Raw genomic sequence first — 19,633 nt, 5'->3', positions numbered from 1 at the left:
AATTGACATGCATATCTATGACATTGGTCAATGTCCTTGTACCAACTTTGAATAAAATCAGTTGAAACATGCCTGAATTATGGCTCTGTACATGAAAAAATCGTAATAAAATGGCCGCCTGGCAGCCATATTGGATCGTATCACAAAACAAATCGACGTGCATCTGTATGACATATGAAGTAATCCTTGTACCAAGTTTGAATGAAATCGCTTCAGGCATCTCTGAGATATCTGCGTGAACGGACGGACACACGCACGCACACACGCACGGACATGACCAAACCTATAAGTCCCCCCGGACGGTGTCCGTGGGGACTAAAAATCGTAATAAAATGGATCGTATCACAAAACAAATAAATGTGCATATGTATGACATACGTCAATGTCCTTGTAGCAAATTTGATTAAAATTGGTTGAGATATACCTGAGTTATGGCTTGTACATGAAAAAATCATAACAAAATGGCCGCACAGCAGCCATATTGGATTGTATCACAAAACAAATTAATGTACATATGTATGACATTGGTCAATCTCCTTGTACCAACTTTGAATAAATTCGCTTGATACATGTCTGAGTTATGGTTCTGGACATGAAAAATGTAATAAAATGGCCACACGGCGGCCATATTGGATCGTATCACAAAACAAATCAATGTGCATGTGCATGACACAGGTCAATGTCCTTTTACCAAGTTTGAATAAAATCAGTTGAGTTATGCCTGAGTTATGGCTCTGTACATGAAAAAATCGTAACAAAATGGCCGCACGGGGGCCATATTGGATTGTATCACAAAAAGAATTGACGTGCATATCTATGACATTGGTCAATGTCCTTGTACCAACTTTGAATAAAATCAGTTGAAACATGCCTGAATTATGGCTCTGTACATGATAAAATCGTAATAAAATGGCCGCCTGGCAGCCATATTGGATCGTATCACAAAACAAATCGACGTGCATCTGTATGACATATAAAGTAATCCTTGTACCAAGTTTGAATGAAATCGCTTCAGGCATCTCTGAGATATCTGCGTGAACGGACGGACGCACGGACGCACGCACGCACGCACGGACGCACACACGCACGGACATGACCAAACCTAGTCCGCGGGGACTAAAAATACACTTCTCCAACGAATACGGGACCCCTTTGAAAAATGCTAACGTCCATTCAACTGTCAAAGGTCACATACACGATACAATCACACGTGCTATATTTTCTACTGTGGCTCGGGCACTGTTTTGACGAAAACCCAGCGCAAAGTTTGTAATTTCACAGGGGGTGACTCACAAAAACTAAGAATGTATCTCTTGGTTTTAGTTCCTCACGTTAGTTTACTTATACTTACATTTTCACTTTTGCCTTGCATCTTGGACGTAGTGCATTTTCATGGCGTTAGCTAAATTTCGTTCACTTCAGTATGAGTTTTTGTACTTACATGGTTACAGTTTTCTTCCGAATTCCGTCTTTGTCATCATGGTACTCATGAAGCCTAGCCGTGATTTCATTTATTTGATTTAATGAATAATCGGGTTTTATGTTGTATTTTACAGCTTATCAATAAAGGAACTTGACATTTCTCTGAGCATGCATGACTAACGAGTAATGCGTCAGTTAGAGGGTCTATGGCCGGTAACAGTTGACAACAAATTTTTTGAAGTTGAACGAGTCAGACTGCTGCGTTGTTCTGTCTCCACTCGGACGCAAGCAATATTGTAGCGATTGTACATGGTAGTCAACCGACAGTCAGGGCTCGATATGCACGCTATTTCAACTCCCGTAAATTACATCTTGTCATACAGACGCAGTAATCCGAAAGAAAACTGGTTCATTGTGGACAGTCTCGCAAGGGTGCGTTTTTAATACACAAGAACAGCAGCATACAATATTGCAAAACTTTTCAATCTGCAGTGTCTCAACCCGTTGATAATATTTGTTGAAGATGTCGATGGCATGAAGCCAGTGATCAATTTCAGTCCTCGATTACCATACAAGTCCACATGAGCAAAGAAGGGCCATGTTCTGAAATTTTAGGTAACAGTTTCAAAGATAATGAAATCTCTGCGCTAGAGATTCAGCGGCAGCCTCAAGTTACAGCGCAGCCCTGAGTGGAGTACAATTGCGCGCTGATTTTCATTGCGCTGTCAATGGGGTTGAGCGCATCGCACACTGGCCCAAGCCGCACCTTTACACTGGCATTGTGCGTTACAGAAACCAGCATTGTGCGGCAAATGTACCAGCATAATGCAAGGTTTGCACGGGCTTAGCTGCACTGCACAAATTTGATGAAACTGGTACTGATGTTGATCTCATAGTGTTGTAATAGGTATTCGACACTGTCAGATTTAACTCTATGGTTTATGATCAGTCATATCGTGTACTACAAGTTCGTCATGGGAGGAAGTGTTCTGAAACAGATGTCGTGTTATGTTTCAATTGAAATGAGGCAGTGTTTCAGCCCTTTAGAGCAATGCAAAGTAAACATGGTTTAGACAGGCAGCACAATATCACAGACATGTCAAAATTACAAGGCAAGGCCCGGTGTGTTGTGTACAATTTAATGGATCTCTTGTGTTTCCTATTTGCCCCGGGGTACATTCTGGGTGTTTGCTTGCAAGTCAAAACTGTTTTATTCACGTCTGAAAATGAAAGTGAACGTACTGTTCGGCATGACATCAGTTTCAGTTTGTCTACAACCTGATATTGTTCCAAAAGGACATACGAAAAATCACTGCCAAAGCTATTGTCTGAAAGTTCATCAATTTTGAGTTTGTTTTCAAGCTTGTCAGGAAAAAAGGAGGCCCTGTTGATGCACTCATCCATGTTTGTTTGTCTATTTATTGACCATGAAATAAAATGGTGCGCCGCGTTTCTAGTTTGTTTTTTGCTTTTCATCTGTGAAATAACAAATCAAGGGTGCACCAAAGTGAAAGATTTGAGCTGTCTCAGAATGAATAACAGCCTTTCAATTTTACTCACCACAGTCTGGAGCTCTGGTTGGAGGAGGAGGAGCACCTCCAGTACAATGATCGGGTTCTGGCACAGACACACGCCACCTCACTCCCTTCTTATCACACTCCGTCAAAGCAAAGTGGAAGTCAGTCTGTTTGCAAGAAAAAGAAAATTAAAGATGGTTGATGATCAATGAAAAAGTTAGTTTCGCATGCCAGACCTCAAACCTGCATGCGGCGCGAGTGGCGAAGCCGCAAGGTGCTATATATACTCTCCGATAGAATGCTTCCAAAATCGGCTGGATGAAAGAGCACATCTACATCTATTGTTTATTCAAGTATGTAGGCGGAGCATCTAAAAATAGCCTTTTGAACTTGAATGAATGATTGTGTCATTCATCCAGAAATGTTTCATTGGAAGTAAACTGCCCTACGTTGACCTCTGTACGACTTCATGAAATCACGGTTACTGTATCTCCAGCAACCATGATGAAATGAAAACAAAAATGTGCAAAAACGCTAAATTCTATTGAAGAAAGTGGTGATTGACTGCCTGACACCAAAGCCGGAAGTAGCTATGACAGATTATCTGGAAGGAAACGACTTTTCCGTGAATTTGCTGACATGATATGGCAAATCTCTCGTTTTATGATTGCTCCAGGCATTGCTTCAATCAATGCTTGCGATTGCATTGTCGATCATCACCAATCGTCAAAAGAGTTTAAATTTTTCCTTTTGCTCCATCCCAATGAAGCAGACTTTTGGCCCCATTCGACTACCAATGACCTGCGTACAGGTCTGTGTGTTCCCGGCGTTATGCTGACATGATATGGCAAATCTCTCGTTTTATGATTGCTCCAGGCATTGCTTCAATCAATGCTTGCGATTGCATTGTCGATCATCACCAATCGTCAAAAGAGTTTAATTTTTCCTTTTGCTCCATCCCAATGAAGCAGACTTTTGGCCCCATTCGACTACCAATGACCTGCGTACAGGTCTGTGTGTTCCCGGCGTTATACGGCCTCGTGGTGGAGGCCGTATAACGCCAGGAACACACAGACCTGTACACAGGGCTAACATTGAAGGTACATACCCCCGGTACATGTATCATCATGGAGGTAGAACCATGATATCATACATTGGCTTCCCTTGTTTGGCAAGCATAAATGCCGTCGTAAACAGATTGGTCAGTTTCTGTCGCTTGTCGCCGTCATTCAGTTTACGCATTGCGAGTGCATGCGATCGGGTGTTGGAAAGTGAAACGGTATCGGGCTCAGCGGGACCCACAAAAATTCCACAATCATGTCCCCGTCACGATCTCATCTGTGATGCGCCAAACAGTCCAAATGCGGTTGACTAAACTCATGAGACCTTATCGATTCAATGCGAAAAATGTCGCATCCGTCAAGAAAAGCATTTCGCTGTCCAGTGCAATGGTGGTTATTTGAGACACAGCGTACAGAACATTTTGGAACCGTCATATTTCAACCGAGACCACTGTGGTTTCCATTTCGGGAGATAATATCTACGGCAATTTTCCTTGATCATAACGCTTATGTTTAGATCTTTTGTCAGAAACATCGTTCTGATGATCACATCGAGACGTCGATTCTCAGATGATCCTACTCATGCTGGCCCTTGTGGCACTGTCGTAAATCATCACAACGTTGTTTCTCAGCATTACACAATGCCCATCATCGTAAACTATGCACCTCTTTACGGCAACAGCTTTACTTGATTTTTGCGTAGGTCTGCGGAGTGGAAATTACGCTCTGGCTCGCGAAAATGCACATTGCTTTGTTCGCGTTAGTGGAAATATTACCGTAAAATACTCATATTTACAGCGATCACTCCACAAACTATCTGCCAACAATGTTCATCTGCGGCATAAATGATTTTGAAGTACAGCATGGTCAATCACCGATAAGCAATATGATTGGGTTTTGCAATTTTTTACCAAATTTGTTGGGGCGGAGCAGTCAGCATTCAACAAAGAAATGCTGTTTACGCCAAATTTTAAGCGACTTGTTTAATTGAACGATGAAACAATTTCACGTCGATCCAGGGTTCTCCACGGGGGTTTTTGAGGGGCTGCCCGCCCCTCTGTTTTTGGTGACTGCCCCTCTGGCTAATGTGCCGCCCCTGCAATTGGAAATGCCGCCCCTTTGTCTTTGATGGAAACGAAGCTGGTCGTTGTCAGAAACTTGCATACTTGCCATGATTAAAATGTACAATACAAATGGTAGGTCGTTCACACTTCGTAATCTTGACGGTGACACTTGGTCATGGCAAATGGAAATCGTTTCACACCCTTTTTTTGAAGCGGAGTTTGTCAAAGTACCGATCTGATCAAACACGTGTATCCAAAAAATCATTGCTAATGTCCTGTTCTGCTACGCGCACGCTGGGGGACTCCGCAAAGTCTACAGTAGTGCAATTTCAAAGGATTTGAACTTCGAAGGTGTTAATATAGACGCAATTTGCTGGTGCACAACAAAGTTTTTCTACAGCGTACACGAAACTCTCACAGCCATGCTATGCATTATAAATAAAAAGTTATTACTGGGTCTCGCTTTGACTCTAGCAGTCCCTCCTAAATGGAATCTTCCAGTCTTAGCCAATTTGTTGCCTAAACTGTTTTCACAGTCAGCCTATTGAAAAAAAATGACAGCAACTGACAACGTCGTGTTAAGGTGGTTGGAAAGGCTAGAGTATCAGTTATAAACTTCAAAATAGCGTCAATGACACTGTAGCTCCCATCCTGGACTATTTGGTGTTTGTTCTCTGGTCAGATATTTGAACATGTGTGAAAGGGATAAAGTGCATGAAGTGAAAATACTTAAATGAAATGTACTGGAGACAGTGAAATATGTTTAATGTAATTATTCAGAATATACAATGGAAAAAATACAGAATTAGATATATCGAATACTGTGATACAACCATTAACTCAACAAGTCATTTACAATGACATAGTCCCCACTTGTAATAGGAGTATTAGTCTTGATGGGGCAGGAAAATGTGGTCATTAAGAAGTATCACTGGAGTGTATATGTTGAGATCTATGGGCACATAGGTCTATGTCGTTGTTCCCAATTTGAAAACACATGAGGCATGTCTAAGTTATGGTTCTAAATCGGGAAAAAAGATCAGACCTCTAGCAGTATTCGCCAGCCAAGAAATACATATGCGCATTATAAATGAGGTACAAGATGTGACATCTTAAGGTCTAATATCCTATCAAAATTGGAGGGTATAGAACTTGTGGTTACTGAAATATGCATATATATGTATAATCAAGGTCAAAGGTCATCGAGGTCACATGACATTTTGAAAAAAAAAATTATATAGCTAATTAATCCCTATATGCCAAAAAATCAGATCTCTAGCTCTATTCGCTTGCCCAGAATTAGATGTGTACATAATTAATGAGGTAAAGCGTGTGTTGTCATAAGGTCTCCCATCCTACTAAATACAAAGGACATAGCACTTGTGGTTACTTATTTATTGACATAAACATATATTTTAGGTAAAAGGTCATCGAGGTCACATGACATTTGGTCAAAAAATTTCTCTCCTATAGTTATCCCTATATACCAAAAATCAGACATCCAGCTCTATTGGCTTGCTCAGAATGAGATATGCGCATAATTATTGAGGTACAGTATGTGGCGTCATAAGGTGTCCCATCATACCAAACATGAAGGGTGTAGCACTTGTAGTTACCGAGTTATGGACAAATATGTATATTTGAGGTCAAAGGTCACCGAGGTCACGTGACATTTTGTCAAAAAAATTGTTTTGCTAAGTTATCCCTATATACCAAAAATAGACCTCTAGCTCTATTGGCTCGCTCAAATTAGATATGTGCATAATTAATGAGGTACAATATGTGGCGTCATAAGGTGTCCCATCATACCATACATGAAGGCTGTAGCACTTGTGGTTACTGAGTTATGGACAAATATGTATATTTGAGGTCAAAGGCCACCGAGGTCACGTGACATTTTGTCAAAAAAATTGTATTGCTAAGTTATCCCTATATACCAAAAATCAGACCTCTAGCTCTATTGGCTCGCTCAAAATTAGATATGCGCATAATTAATGAGGTACAATATGTGGCGTCATAAGGTGTCCCATCATACCATACATGAAGGCTGTAGCACTTGTGGTTACTGAGTTATGGACAAATATGTATATTTGAGGTCAAAGGTCACCGAGGTCATGTGACATTTTGTCAAAAAAATTGTATTGCTAAGTTATCCCTATATACCAAAAATCAGACCTCTAGCTCTATTGGCTCGCTCAAAATAAGATATGTGCATAATTAATGAGGTACAATATGTGGCGTCATAAGGTGTCCCATCATACCATATATGAAGGGTGGTAGCACTTGTGATTACTGAGTTATGGACAAATATGTATATTTGAGATCAAAGGTCATCAAGGTCACATGACATTTTGTCAAAATATCCGAGATATATGCGTGAACGGATGGACTCACGGATGGACGAACAGACAGACATGACCCAATCTATAAGCTCACTGGACTTCATCTGTGGGGACTAAAAATTGTGTCACTGCATCCTTTTTGCAATATGAATACGATGAGAAACTAAATTTTTATTTTTCGTGGCCTTATACATGGGAGTCTATGGAGATCTGCCTTATACATGGCAGTCTATGGACGTGTAAACTAAAAATATGCAAATTTCACCACGATTTGCCCAAATTTGGGAAAGGTCACTCCTATCCACTTCCATACCAAGTTTCAAATCAATCGGACTTGTGGTTCAGAGCAGGAGATTTTTTGACCAAAAATGGGAGAAAATTACAAAAAAATTCATGAAAAATAGCAAGTCCAAGATACTGACCAAGATGTGCACAATCATTTCATGTCAGCCCAAAGTACCTTACATGCTAATTTTTCATGTAATCTGCTCAGTGGTTATTGAGTTTTTTCAATTTTGACTGTTTTTACATCTAACACGTATAAGTACGGCTAAAACAACCCTGAAAATGGGCGATTTCTGCCAACATGGCTGGCAGGATAACATTCAGGAGAGCCAATCTTTTGCAGGCACATATTATGGGGCGGTTTTCTACAGACTTGGCAAATAACGGACAAGGGCGCTCGGCAGGAAAAGGGTTAACAAGGTTACAGATAAGATTTGTATGGCACAATTTCCTGTATTTGAAGTACTTTTTGAAAAATCACATTTTGAAATTTGAAGAATTTTTAATAATTTTTGATATATAAACCCATGTAAAATCATAAAAACAAATTTTATTTACAAATCCTGCCATACAAATCTTACAATAAATGGTGTCAACATATTTATAATTTATTTGGTAATATTAACCCTTTTCCTGCCAAGTCGGTGAAAATCCGCTTGAAATTCGGTGTAGCCAGAATCTAAGCACTGGTGACCGTTATTCTCCCAACCCGGTGGAAATCGGGCCCTTTTTGGGTACCCCCTTTCCTGCCAAGTCGACGGCACTACGTTTTGCTATCCCCTGTGCGTTTAGGGGTCATCCGAGGAGAGGTTTTCTGACAAGGAACGCCTTTTCCCCTCGAAATGGGTTCGCAGGGAGTCGATAGACAGGGAAAGGTGCAGAAACCTGTCCACCAGTCCCCCACACCCGAGGGGGGCTGGTTTTTTTTTACCGCTTTTTAGCGGACTTGGCAGGATAGCATGGTGACGTTTTCTGGCGGAGTTGGACGTACTTGGCTGCCTGGCACTACAGAGATTGCTGCCGAACTTGACCATTGGTAACTACGTACGCTGTTTGCGTACAGAGAATTCAAAAGGTGACATAAGGTCAATATGCTACGGGGATACCGCCTGCAGTTAGCAGGGACTGCTTTTGTTATGCAAACCAGCTAGCAGTACAATATGGCTGCCAGGCATGTGGACACGTCGATGGCTAGAACAATGGAAGCATATTGCGTTGCACCCGTGCATCGCAAAAGTGAACTGAAGACTTGGGTGTAGTGACTGGTTATCACTGGTTAGCTGCAGCCCAAGCAATGTCGGTACAAACCCGTACCTGACTGAGGACCACTGGATTAAGTCAGTAGTGAACGGTAACACTCGTAAGCCAACTCCCAACTGAGCTGGCTAAACTACGTGGAGCTGTGCTTCAATGGCTCAGCCATGTCGTTAATACAACGGCAAAAACGTAGTTTTTGTGCTACACTGCCAAGTCGTTGAAGGTACGTATTCAATTGACCCTACCCTGGGGAAACAGGACAGGTTTGACGGTGCTTCTGCACCCCTAGCACGACCCTGTCCTGTTTCCCCAGGGTAGGGTCAATTGAATACGTACCTCCAACGACTTGGCAGTGTAGCACAAAAACTACGTTTTTGCCGTTGTATTAACGACATGGCTGAGCCATTGAAGCACAGCTTTACGTAGTTTTGCCAGCTCAGTTGGGAGTTGGCTTACGAGTGTTACCGTTCATTACTGACTTAATCGAGTGGTCCTCAGTCAGGTACGGGTTTGTACCGACATGGCTTGGGCTGCAGCTAACCAGTGATAACCAGTCACTACCCCCAAGTCTTCAGTTCACTTTTGCGATGCACAGGTGCAACGCAATATGCTTCCATTGTTCTAGCCATCGACGTGTCCACATGCTGGCAGCCATATTGTACTGCTAGCTGGTTTGCATAACAAAAGCAGTCCCTGCAAAATGCAGGCGGTATCCCCGTACATGTAGCATATTGACCTCATGTCACCTTTTGAATTCTCTGTACGCAAACAGCGTACGTAGTTACCAATGCGTCGGCAAGAGGATACGTTTGCCTGCAAACCAGAGCCAATACTTCGGACGATGGAATAAATAAAAATCCAAAGCTACGTCCATTGAATGGCATGGCCAAGGCGGTGAAGGACGTTGCCTGGCTTGAACTTGCAGAGCTGAAGCCCAGCTTAGTACGTCGGACACCAGTTTGTAATGGTATTTCCGAGTCGTTCATATCCGTTCCATGGGAGGAACAAGTCGAGCCGTCCCGTCAAAAATACGTTCTCATTTTCAGTCACGCACAACTGAATAAGTTACTTTCGTCTCGCACCATCGGCATATCTGCCAAGTCGTTTGCAAGAGGTAGCCTTCTAGATTAGCATTGCCGAGTTGGTCAAGTTCGGCAGCAATCTCTATAGTGCCAGGCAGCCAAGTACGTCCAACTCCGCCAGAAAACGTCACCATGCTATCCTGCCAAGTCCGCTAAAAAGCGGTAAAAAAAAACCCAGCCCCCCTCGGGTGTGGGGGACTGGCGGACAGGTTTCTGCACCTTTCCCTGTCTATCGACTCCCTGCGAACCCATTTCGAGGGGAAAAGGCGTTCCTTGTCAGAAAACCTGTCCTCGGATGACCCCTAAACGCACAGGGGATAGCAAAACGTAGTTCCGTCGACTAGGCAGGAAAGGGGGTACCAAAAAGTAGCCCGATTTCCACCGCCTTAGGAGAATAACGGCCGTGGCTGCTCAGCTTCTAGCTACACCGAATTTCAAGCGGATTTTCACCGACTTGGCAGGAAAAGGGTTAAAAAGTACCGCTGGAGTGTATAAGTTGACATCTATGGGCACATAGATGTATGTCATTTTTCCCAACGTATAACAAGAGGCATGTCTAATTTATGGTTCTAAATCGGGAAAAAAAGATCAGACCTCCAGCTGTGTTGGCCAGCCAAGAAATACATATGTGCATAAAAAATTAGGTACGAGATGTGAAATCTTAACGTCTAATATTCTATCAAAATTGAAGCGTATAGAACTTGTGGTTACTGAGTTATGCATATATATGTATAATCAAGGTCTAAGGTCATCAAGGTCACATGACATTTTGTCAAAAAAATTGTATTGCTAAGTTATCCCTATATACCAAAAATCAGACCTCTAGCTCTATTGGCTCGCTCAAAATTAGATATGTGCATAATTGATGAGGTACAGTATGTGGCGTCATAAGGTGTCCAATCATACCATATATGAAAGGTGTAGCACTTGTGGTTACTGAGTTATGGACAAATATGTATATTTGAGGTCAAAGGTCATTGAGGTCATGTGACATTTTATCAAAAAAGTGTATTGCTAAGTTATCCCTATATACCAAAAATCAGACCTCTAGCTCTATGGCTCGCTAAAATTTCGATATTCACATAATTAATGAGGTACAATATGTGGCGTCATAAGGTGTCCCATCATACCATATATGAAAGGTTTGGCACTTGTGGTTACTGAGTTGTGGACAAATATGTATATTTGAGGTCAAAGGTCACCGAGGTCACGTGACATTTTGTCAAAAAAATTGTATTGCTAAGTTATCCCTATATACCAAAAATCAGACCTCTAGCTCTATTGGCTCGCTCAAAATTAGATATGTGCATAATTGATGAGGTACAGTATGTGGCGTCATAAGGTGTCCAATCATACCATATATGAAAGGTGTAGCACTTGTGGTTACTGAGTTATGGACAAATATGTATATTTGAGGTCAAAGGTCATTGAGGTCATGTGACATTTTATCAAAAAAGTGTATTGCTAAGTTATCCCTATATACCAAAAATCAGACCTCTAGCTCTATTGGCTCGCTAAAAATTAGATATTCACATAATTAATGAGGTACAATATGTGGCGTCATAAGGTGTCCCATCATACCATATATGAAAGGTTTGGCACTTGTGGTTACTGAGTTGTGGACAAATATGTATATTTGAGGTCAAAGGTCACCGAGGTCACGTGACATTTTGTCAAAAAAATTGTATTGCTAAGTTATCCCTATATACCAAAAATCAGACCTCTAGCTCGATTGGCTTGCTCAAAATTAGATATGCGCATAATTAATGAGGTACAATATGTGGCATCATAAGCTGTCCCATCATACCATACATGAAGGGTGTAGCACTTGTGGTTACTGAGTTATGGACAAATATGTATATTTGAGGTCAAAGGTCATTGAGGTCACATGACATTTTGTCAAAAAAATTGTATTGCTAAGTTATCCCTATATACCAAAAATCAGACCTCTAGCTCTATTGGCTTGCTCAAAATTAGATATGCACATAATTAATGAGGTACAATATGTGGCGTCATAAGCTGTCCCATCATACCACATATGAAGGGTGTAGCACTTGTGGTTACTGAGTTATGGACAAATATATATATTTGAGGTCAAAGGTCACCAAGGTCACGTGACATTTTGTCAAAATATCTGAGATATCTGCGTGAACGGATGGACTCACGGACGGACATGACCCAATCTATAAGCCCCCTGGACTTCATCCATGGGGTCTAAAAACTGTGTCACTGCATCCTTTTTGCAATATGAATACAATGAGAAACTAAATTTTTATTTTTCTTGGCCTTATACATGGGAGTCTATGGACTGCCTTATACATGGGAGTCTATGGACTGCCTAATACATGGGAGTCTATGGAGACTGCTTTATACATGGGAGTCTATGGAGGTGAAAACTTAAAAGTCCTCTAACACAGCCAAATTTGATCGCATTGTGAAACAAATCGACGTGCATCTGTATGGGGTAGGGTACTATCCTTGTGCAAAGTTTGAAAGAAATTGACCTGGGCATGTCTGAGATATCTGCGTGAACGGACGGACGCACGGACGGACGCACGCACGCACACACGCACGGACATGACCAAACCTATAAGTCCCCCCGGACGGTGTCCATGGGGACTAAAAAACCAGATTGTTGATTGCTTTTTATATTTCAAATTGACCTAACTTACATGTCATACTAAACAGAAAATAATTTAGAAAGAAGTTCATTTTGATTACACTGAATGGTATTAATATTGTTGCTATAGTATGGTGAATTCATGACAATAAAACTTTTAAATACAGCATACCAGCGGAAGGACATAGAGAAGTGAAAGTCCTATTAAACCCTTTTCCTGCCAAGTCGGTGAAAATCCGCTTGAAATTCGGTGTAGCTAGAAGCTGAGCAGCCACGGCCGTTATTCTCCTAAGGCGGTGGAAATCGGGGTACTTTTTGGTACCCCTTTCCTGCCTAGTCGACGGAACTACGTGTAGCAAACCCTTGCTCACGCTAGGGGTCGTTCGAGGACAGGTTTTGGGCGAGGAACGGCGTTTGCTCTCGAAATGGGTTCACAGGGAGTCCAAGGACAGGGAAAGGTGCAGAAGCTACCCAGCCAGTCCCCTACCCCGTTGGGGGACTGGTTTTTTTGGGGGGGACGAGTAGCGTACTTGGCAGGTTAGCACGGTGACGTATCCTAGCGGAGTTTGGTCTAACTTGGCTCTGAGCCACTACATAGATTGCGGCCGAAATTGACCGTCTCGGCAACGCTAATCTATAAGGCAACCGCCTAAGACCGCCTCAGCTGGCGGTGCAATTTTTGCCAATGGTGCGAGACGAAAATCACGGACTTAGTCCTGATTGACGGGAAGTGCGGACGGATTTGACGGACTCGGCTTGATTAGTCCCTGACATGGAACTGATCCGAACGGACTTGAGCGACATTTGTGAAGGGTAACCACCGCTTTTAACCGACTTGTTACCTTCTCGAAAAGACTACCCACTCAGATGTCGGACGTTGTCGGCTGCACTTGGCTCTAGACGTTCAAGCCGTGCAACAAAACACACCGCCTCAGCCTTGCCATTCACGAACAAGGCCTCGAAATTCGATCCCATTGTTCACCGACTTGGCGGCTGCGGTTAGGTGCGTGAACCGTTGTTCACCGACTTGTTACGCCTATGTTGTCCCTGTGAAGTTCGGCTCAACGGCCGAGTCTAACGGGAGTTGGCAGACCTGTGTTTGGTTTATACCGTGGTATAACCGACTCAGGTAGAGGTACCTGTCGGTATATTCCAAGTTTTACGCACTCGGGCGTCAATGACGGGTCGTCATCACCGCTGATGACGTAGACGTGCTGGCCACGTTATTTGAAGGAGCCATCTTTGCCCAACGGATGAGGCTGAGACAGCTGTTGACAATTTTGGTATCCTTCATCTTTGACCGCCTTAGTTGGGTAAGCCGCTCGGAAGGCAACGGTTATGACCTAAACAAGCCGCTGAAGCACTGTTCGTTGCCGTACAAGAACGAGACGGCCAGTCCATTACTGCTTAATGGGCGATCAGTCGGGTTGGCTTGTCACCGACTTGGATGACAATACGCCCTGCTCGGGCGTACTTAGAAGGGACATGAGGTTAAAGATACGGGTTTCCCACCCGTACTGAGCATGGGCTTGGGCCAACGTCCTTGGGTGGCAGGTGCGCATGCCACGTACCCAGCTGGACGGAATGTCAAGTTGAGATGCTAATGACATTGACTATGGTATGCTAAGTGCTCGAGGGATTGCATTGCAAACGAGTATTATTAGCATATCAAATGGTACGGACAGGCAATTTACATGACGGGTAGGAATGTCAGCGCCGGTTGGTGGACTGATTGCCGTAGGTTCATTATAATAACAGGTGGCTGCATATATAAACACCCCTGCGTCCAATCATGTCCAGGGCTTTGTTTCCCTGTGGCTTTAAAAGGGTGGGACCTGCTAGTCTGTCGACACTGTTCCAGACATGAGCTTGACGGACCGCAAAAGTTTTCTGAAGGCGAGCAGACGACTGAAGCTCAAAGATGCAGAGTCTCCGGGCGGTAGTGGTAGCGATCGTTGTGATGTCCCTAGTAAACGTTCTAAGAAGTCGGGCAAGAAACGCTCCCGTAAGGCGAAGCTATCTCCGGCTAAAAAACCCAGTGGTAAGCGTAAACGTAAGACTGATCGTTCTACCGAGATGATGATGATGGGTCACCGGTTGCCAGTGGTTCTCACCCGGCTGCTCCAGGAGAGACTACTTCACCTGCAGAGACATCTGCTGCTCTTGTGGGAGATACTTCACCTGCACAGACTACGTCTGCTGCTGCTAGTGAGACAGTTAGTAACGAGACGGCTGATGCCATTGGTTCTCCCCCGGCTGCTCCGGGAGAGACACCACCTGTTGCGTGCACCATGAGCCCTCATCCTGCGTCAGGAGAGGTTCCTGTGCCCAGTGCGAAAGAACTTGAGTCCTCGTCATCAGCAGAGGCTGCCCAGCCCGCTCCTGCCATAGTTTCGTGTGCTGCGATGTCCCCGCCGAAAAAGATAGTGCGGAGGGTTCGTTATCAGGATAGCCCACCTGATTTTGAGCCAGATATGATCCTTGATGCCGCTACGGGCGAGTTCAGGCCCAGACGCCCAGACGACGGTGATATCACCGCTGAGTCCGACTCGGAGGTTGACGAGGATGCGGCAGAGGACGATGACTTTTATGACAGGCAGTATGTAGGTGAGGCAAGCTCTGACGACGATGATGACGTTGCTGCTGTGTTGGCGGAGGACGACACCCCTCCTGTCTGGCGTATGTCGGAAACTACCGATGCTAATATATTTGAGGAGATCGATTTTGACCATGAGAGAGGACCGACTTTCACCTTGCCCAGCCACTCCCGTGAGATCGATTACTTTTTAAGTTTATTCCAGCTACACTGATCAGATTGGCAAAGGACGAGACTAATAAATACGCCAAGTTCCACCAGCGATATATCGCTAGAAAGATCGATAAATACTGGCGTAACGCTGACTACCGAGAGGTGCAGCGTTCATTGGCGTCTTAGTCTGTATGGGTATCGACCGTAAATCATCAGTGGAGGATTATTGGTCTAGCGATCCCTTTCTGAGAAACCAGGGTATTTCTACTGTGATTACCCGCAGTCGCTTTCAGCAGCTTATGCGATATTTTCATCTGGCAGACCCAGAGAACGATCCACGTCGTGATCCTGATGAGGCACGCCGCCGACGTCGGTGTCAGGAGGATCCCCTTTATAAAATCAATCCATGGATGGAGCCCATAGTTGACAGGTGCGTAAATAATTATAAGATGGGTAGAGAGATCTCCATCGACGAGGGCATGGTGCGATTTAAGGGCCGTTCTAAATTTAAGCAGAGATTACCGCATAAGCCTGACCGAGACGGTTTTAAGATATGGCAGCTATGCGACTCCACCACTGCATACATCGCTAACTTTGCACCGTACCTAGGTGTGAAATTTCGGGATCGGACTGATGGGAGACGGCAGGAGCGAGGTGTGGTGAAAAGAATTACGATGAGCTGGTCCAGCCATTTTGTGGATATAATCACAGCCTATTTTGTGATAGCCTGTTTAGCACGGTCGTTACAGCTAGAGAGCTGATGGAGACTGGGATCTACATGGTCGGGAGTTTTAACCGCCGTAATCGTCGCACCATGCCCCCTCAATTAATTCCGCCGGGTAAGAGGAAGTGCCTTCCTCTGTCTGTTGGGGATATGAACACCACGACCAGAACGGACTCTCGTCTTAACATCACTGCTTATCAGGATAGTAACGCTCAGGTGCTGATCTTGAATACGGTCTATCCACCCTTGGAGTGCGTGCCAGTGGGGGAGGGAGACGAGCAGCGACAAGTGCCTCTGTCGCTGTATAATTATCGCCGGTACATGGGAGGTGTCAGACCGAGCCAACCAGAAGCGCAAGTACTTTCACACTGGGCGCAAGAATCACAGATGGTGGACATATCTGGCATGTTACCTGATTGATGTTGCCCTGGTAAATGCATATATATGCTTCAAGCATGTACACCCTGATAGTAAGCTGACCCATAAGATGTTTCATCTGCGTGTCGGGAAACAACTCATTGGCGGTTATTGTGGGCGATCACAGCCCAGTGTGAGAGAGGGCGAGGCCACCGTTTCTCTTTCCTCGTCCATAAATCCACAAATCAGCCGATGCACGTTGTCAGCCGTTTGGAGGGGCGGCAGAAATGCTGTAAAGTATGCAGCAGAGAGGGTAAGACCACTGCGAGCGGACGACTGTCTGAGACGTCCAAAGGATGTAGTCTGTGCGGGGTTCATCTTCACGAGGGCGAGTGTTTTGCGGATTTTCATCATCGCATGATGCTACGAGGTAAGAGGAGCATTGGCGTGCAGACCTCTACTCACACAGCCCCGACGACACCCATCAGCAAGAGAACCCGACGTAAATAACGGACAGGGGATAGCTTCGCCTTACAGTGGCTTGACTGTATTCTTAACACGGACCATGATCACATTTTGAGCACGGTTGTGCCGTTTGTTTGTGCTTTACGATCCCGCTGATTGTAAATTGAAACACGGATTATTTTGTACAATCCCCCCCGATTGTAATCTTTGTAACACGGACCATGCACTCAGACGTCGAGACATACTCTGAGATTTATTATTCGGCATAATGTAAATTATTCCCCAATAAAATTATATCTATGGATCGCATATTTTCGTTTGTTTTGTTTTGTTTAGACGGATTATTTTGTACAATTCCCCGATTATAATTTTTGAAACACGGATCTGCCACCCCCCTTTTAATTTTTGAAACACGGACCATGCACTCGGACGTCGAGACAGACTCCGAGATTTATTGTTCGGCATAATGTAAATTATTCCCGAATAAAATACTATCTATGGATCGCATATTTTCGTTTCTTTTGTTTTTACCCCCACTTTCGTTTTTGGCAGATCCGTAAGGACGCTATAGTAAGGATGAACGTGCGTTGTATCACGTGGGAGGGGCACAGCCCAACGGAGGCTGTGCTCGTGCGACGTAGACGTTGTACCGACCATCTGTCGTTTGGGTTAGTGCATGGAGCAGTTGCACTGTCCAGGGCTAAGGTGGTACAAAACTGCACCTTAGTAACAACTGCAAAACTAACCTGTTAGGAAACGGTAACACTAACGAGCTAAGTGTGCACTGAACTGGCCAAACTACGTACACGCCTTCCTTCAATGGCGGAACTATGTCGTTGACACTACGTCAAAGTGGACTGCACTGTGCGACTCTTCCAAGTCGTTCAAAGTACGTGGCCAAGTGACACAACCCAGGGGAAACAGGACAGGTTTGAGGGTGCTGCCGCACCCATAGCACTAACCCCTGGGTCTTCTACTAACCCACGAGCGAGGTGATGTTTCCCTGGTGTGGCCGTGCGTGCCGGCGAACGAGCTTTACTTCCGCGAAAGTAAGCTAGAAAAGGGCATAAAAGTGCACGTCCCCCGGGGCAAACAACGCCCGTGACCTCGTCATTTTCTGGACACAACCTCATCAGCGGTTGCCCCTCTATACGGGCATGCAAAAATTTTTGAAGTCTAACACGTATATGGTCGGTAATCGTACCCCGAAAATGCGGTATTTTCCCGCCAAATGCCTGGCAGGAAAGCGTGCAGGAGAGCCTATCTTCTGTAGACACGGAAAAGGGGGCCGGTTTTGACCGACTTGGCAGGATAACGGACAGGGGCGCTCGGCAGGAAAAGGGTTACAAAATATGATCAATATTGTTGTATTTCTCACTAAACTTGAGGTTGTGTTTATTCATGGAAAAATTAAGTAAATCATACCAAGTATAGCTTATTTTAATGCCAATATGCATCTTTTATATTGTAATAACATACGAAAGCATTAACAAATCATTGTTTAAAATTTTATTATGACATTTGTGTTCCATGTACAACATTTCTGTAGCATCAGTGACACTGTGTCGACCATATAAAACAACGTGCACTGTGGTAAAACTAATGACGTTTGCTTCACCAAATTTTAGGAAGATATGCCCCATATCATAACCTTTCAACATATTATTTAACTGGACAGTTATCATGAACTTGAAATTTTGACCTAAGTGACACACTCTAGCGCACCCTGATTGTGACTGACCCGTCTGTTTCATTTTCATGGCATAGATGTGTCTTTTGGCTAATAGTAGCAAGTGTTTATGAATGTTAGAGTAACCGTCAACACCAAAGAGCACTTCATTTAAGTTATGTCTAGTGAACAAACTGAGAGATTCCTCGAAAAATGTGTGAAACTCGTTCCAGAAGGTCTCAGTGAATTTACAGGTGTAGAAAAGATGATCCAGTTGTCTCGTTGCTGTTTTGGCAGAATGAACAGAGCGGTGATTGGTCCATGCCTCTTCTAGATAGATCGTAGTTTGTGTACAGAATATGATGAAGAAGTTTGAACTGGAATTCACGTGTTTTTGTGTCTATGGCTACCTTAAATGGTAGACTATATATGGGAGACCATGGTCCAGTAAAGTCATATTCTCTTTCATAATAGCGTTCATTAATTGGACTTAATTCCTCTTTACTGTAAATGGTGTTTCTGATGCTCTCCCTGGTAACTTTGTGGGAGGGTCGAAAGTTACAATTAAAAAACACGTATTCGTATTCATCTTTAAACACCGGTTCAACCAGCAGTGGCTCTGGCCTAACTCTGAGACATGTGATTGCTCCGTAAAGAAGGAGAACTTCGTTCCCTTGGAGGTTTTTGTTGGCTAATTTTTCCCATGACAGATACCCCTCCTCGGTAAGTAAATCAAATATTAATTAAAATCCTTTCTGTCTTAGCTTTGGATTATAGACAGAATTCCCTCCAATTAGAACATTTCTGTTGTTCCAAATTGTTTGACAAGTAATGTCAATCTCAGAGTCATTGACCGCAACATTGCAGACCGACCAGGATTCAAGCATTTCTTGGTAGAATCTCGGTAGGCGCAGGCTGAGTGAGTTAATATCGAAATTACACTTGAATAGGTACTTTCCACCCACAGATTTTAGGCGATGGGGTGCTCTATGTTTTCATCTAAATAAGGTTTATACGCA

General features: G+C 43.7%; 1 protein-coding gene across 1 annotated transcript in view; it reads right to left on the bottom strand.

The window, feature by feature from the left end:
* The window catches only part of LOC139127740 (endosome/lysosome-associated apoptosis and autophagy regulator family member 2-like), a 119,806-nt gene that overhangs the window by 75,645 nt on the left and 24,528 nt on the right, over positions 1-19,633 (bottom strand). The window contains exon 2 of the mRNA XM_070693630.1: positions 2,983-3,106. The gene's annotated coding sequence lies outside the window, so the exon portion shown is untranslated. The remainder of the gene's footprint in view (positions 1-2,982; positions 3,107-19,633) is intronic.

This window comes from Ptychodera flava, unplaced genomic scaffold (genome assembly GCF_041260155.1).
Source record: "Ptychodera flava strain L36383 unplaced genomic scaffold, AS_Pfla_20210202 Scaffold_35__1_contigs__length_1935909_pilon, whole genome shotgun sequence".
Taxonomy (NCBI): domain Eukaryota; kingdom Metazoa; phylum Hemichordata; class Enteropneusta; family Ptychoderidae; genus Ptychodera; species Ptychodera flava.
The sequence above is the reverse complement of the archived record's forward strand: the minus strand, read 5'-3'. Positions and strand labels throughout refer to the sequence as shown.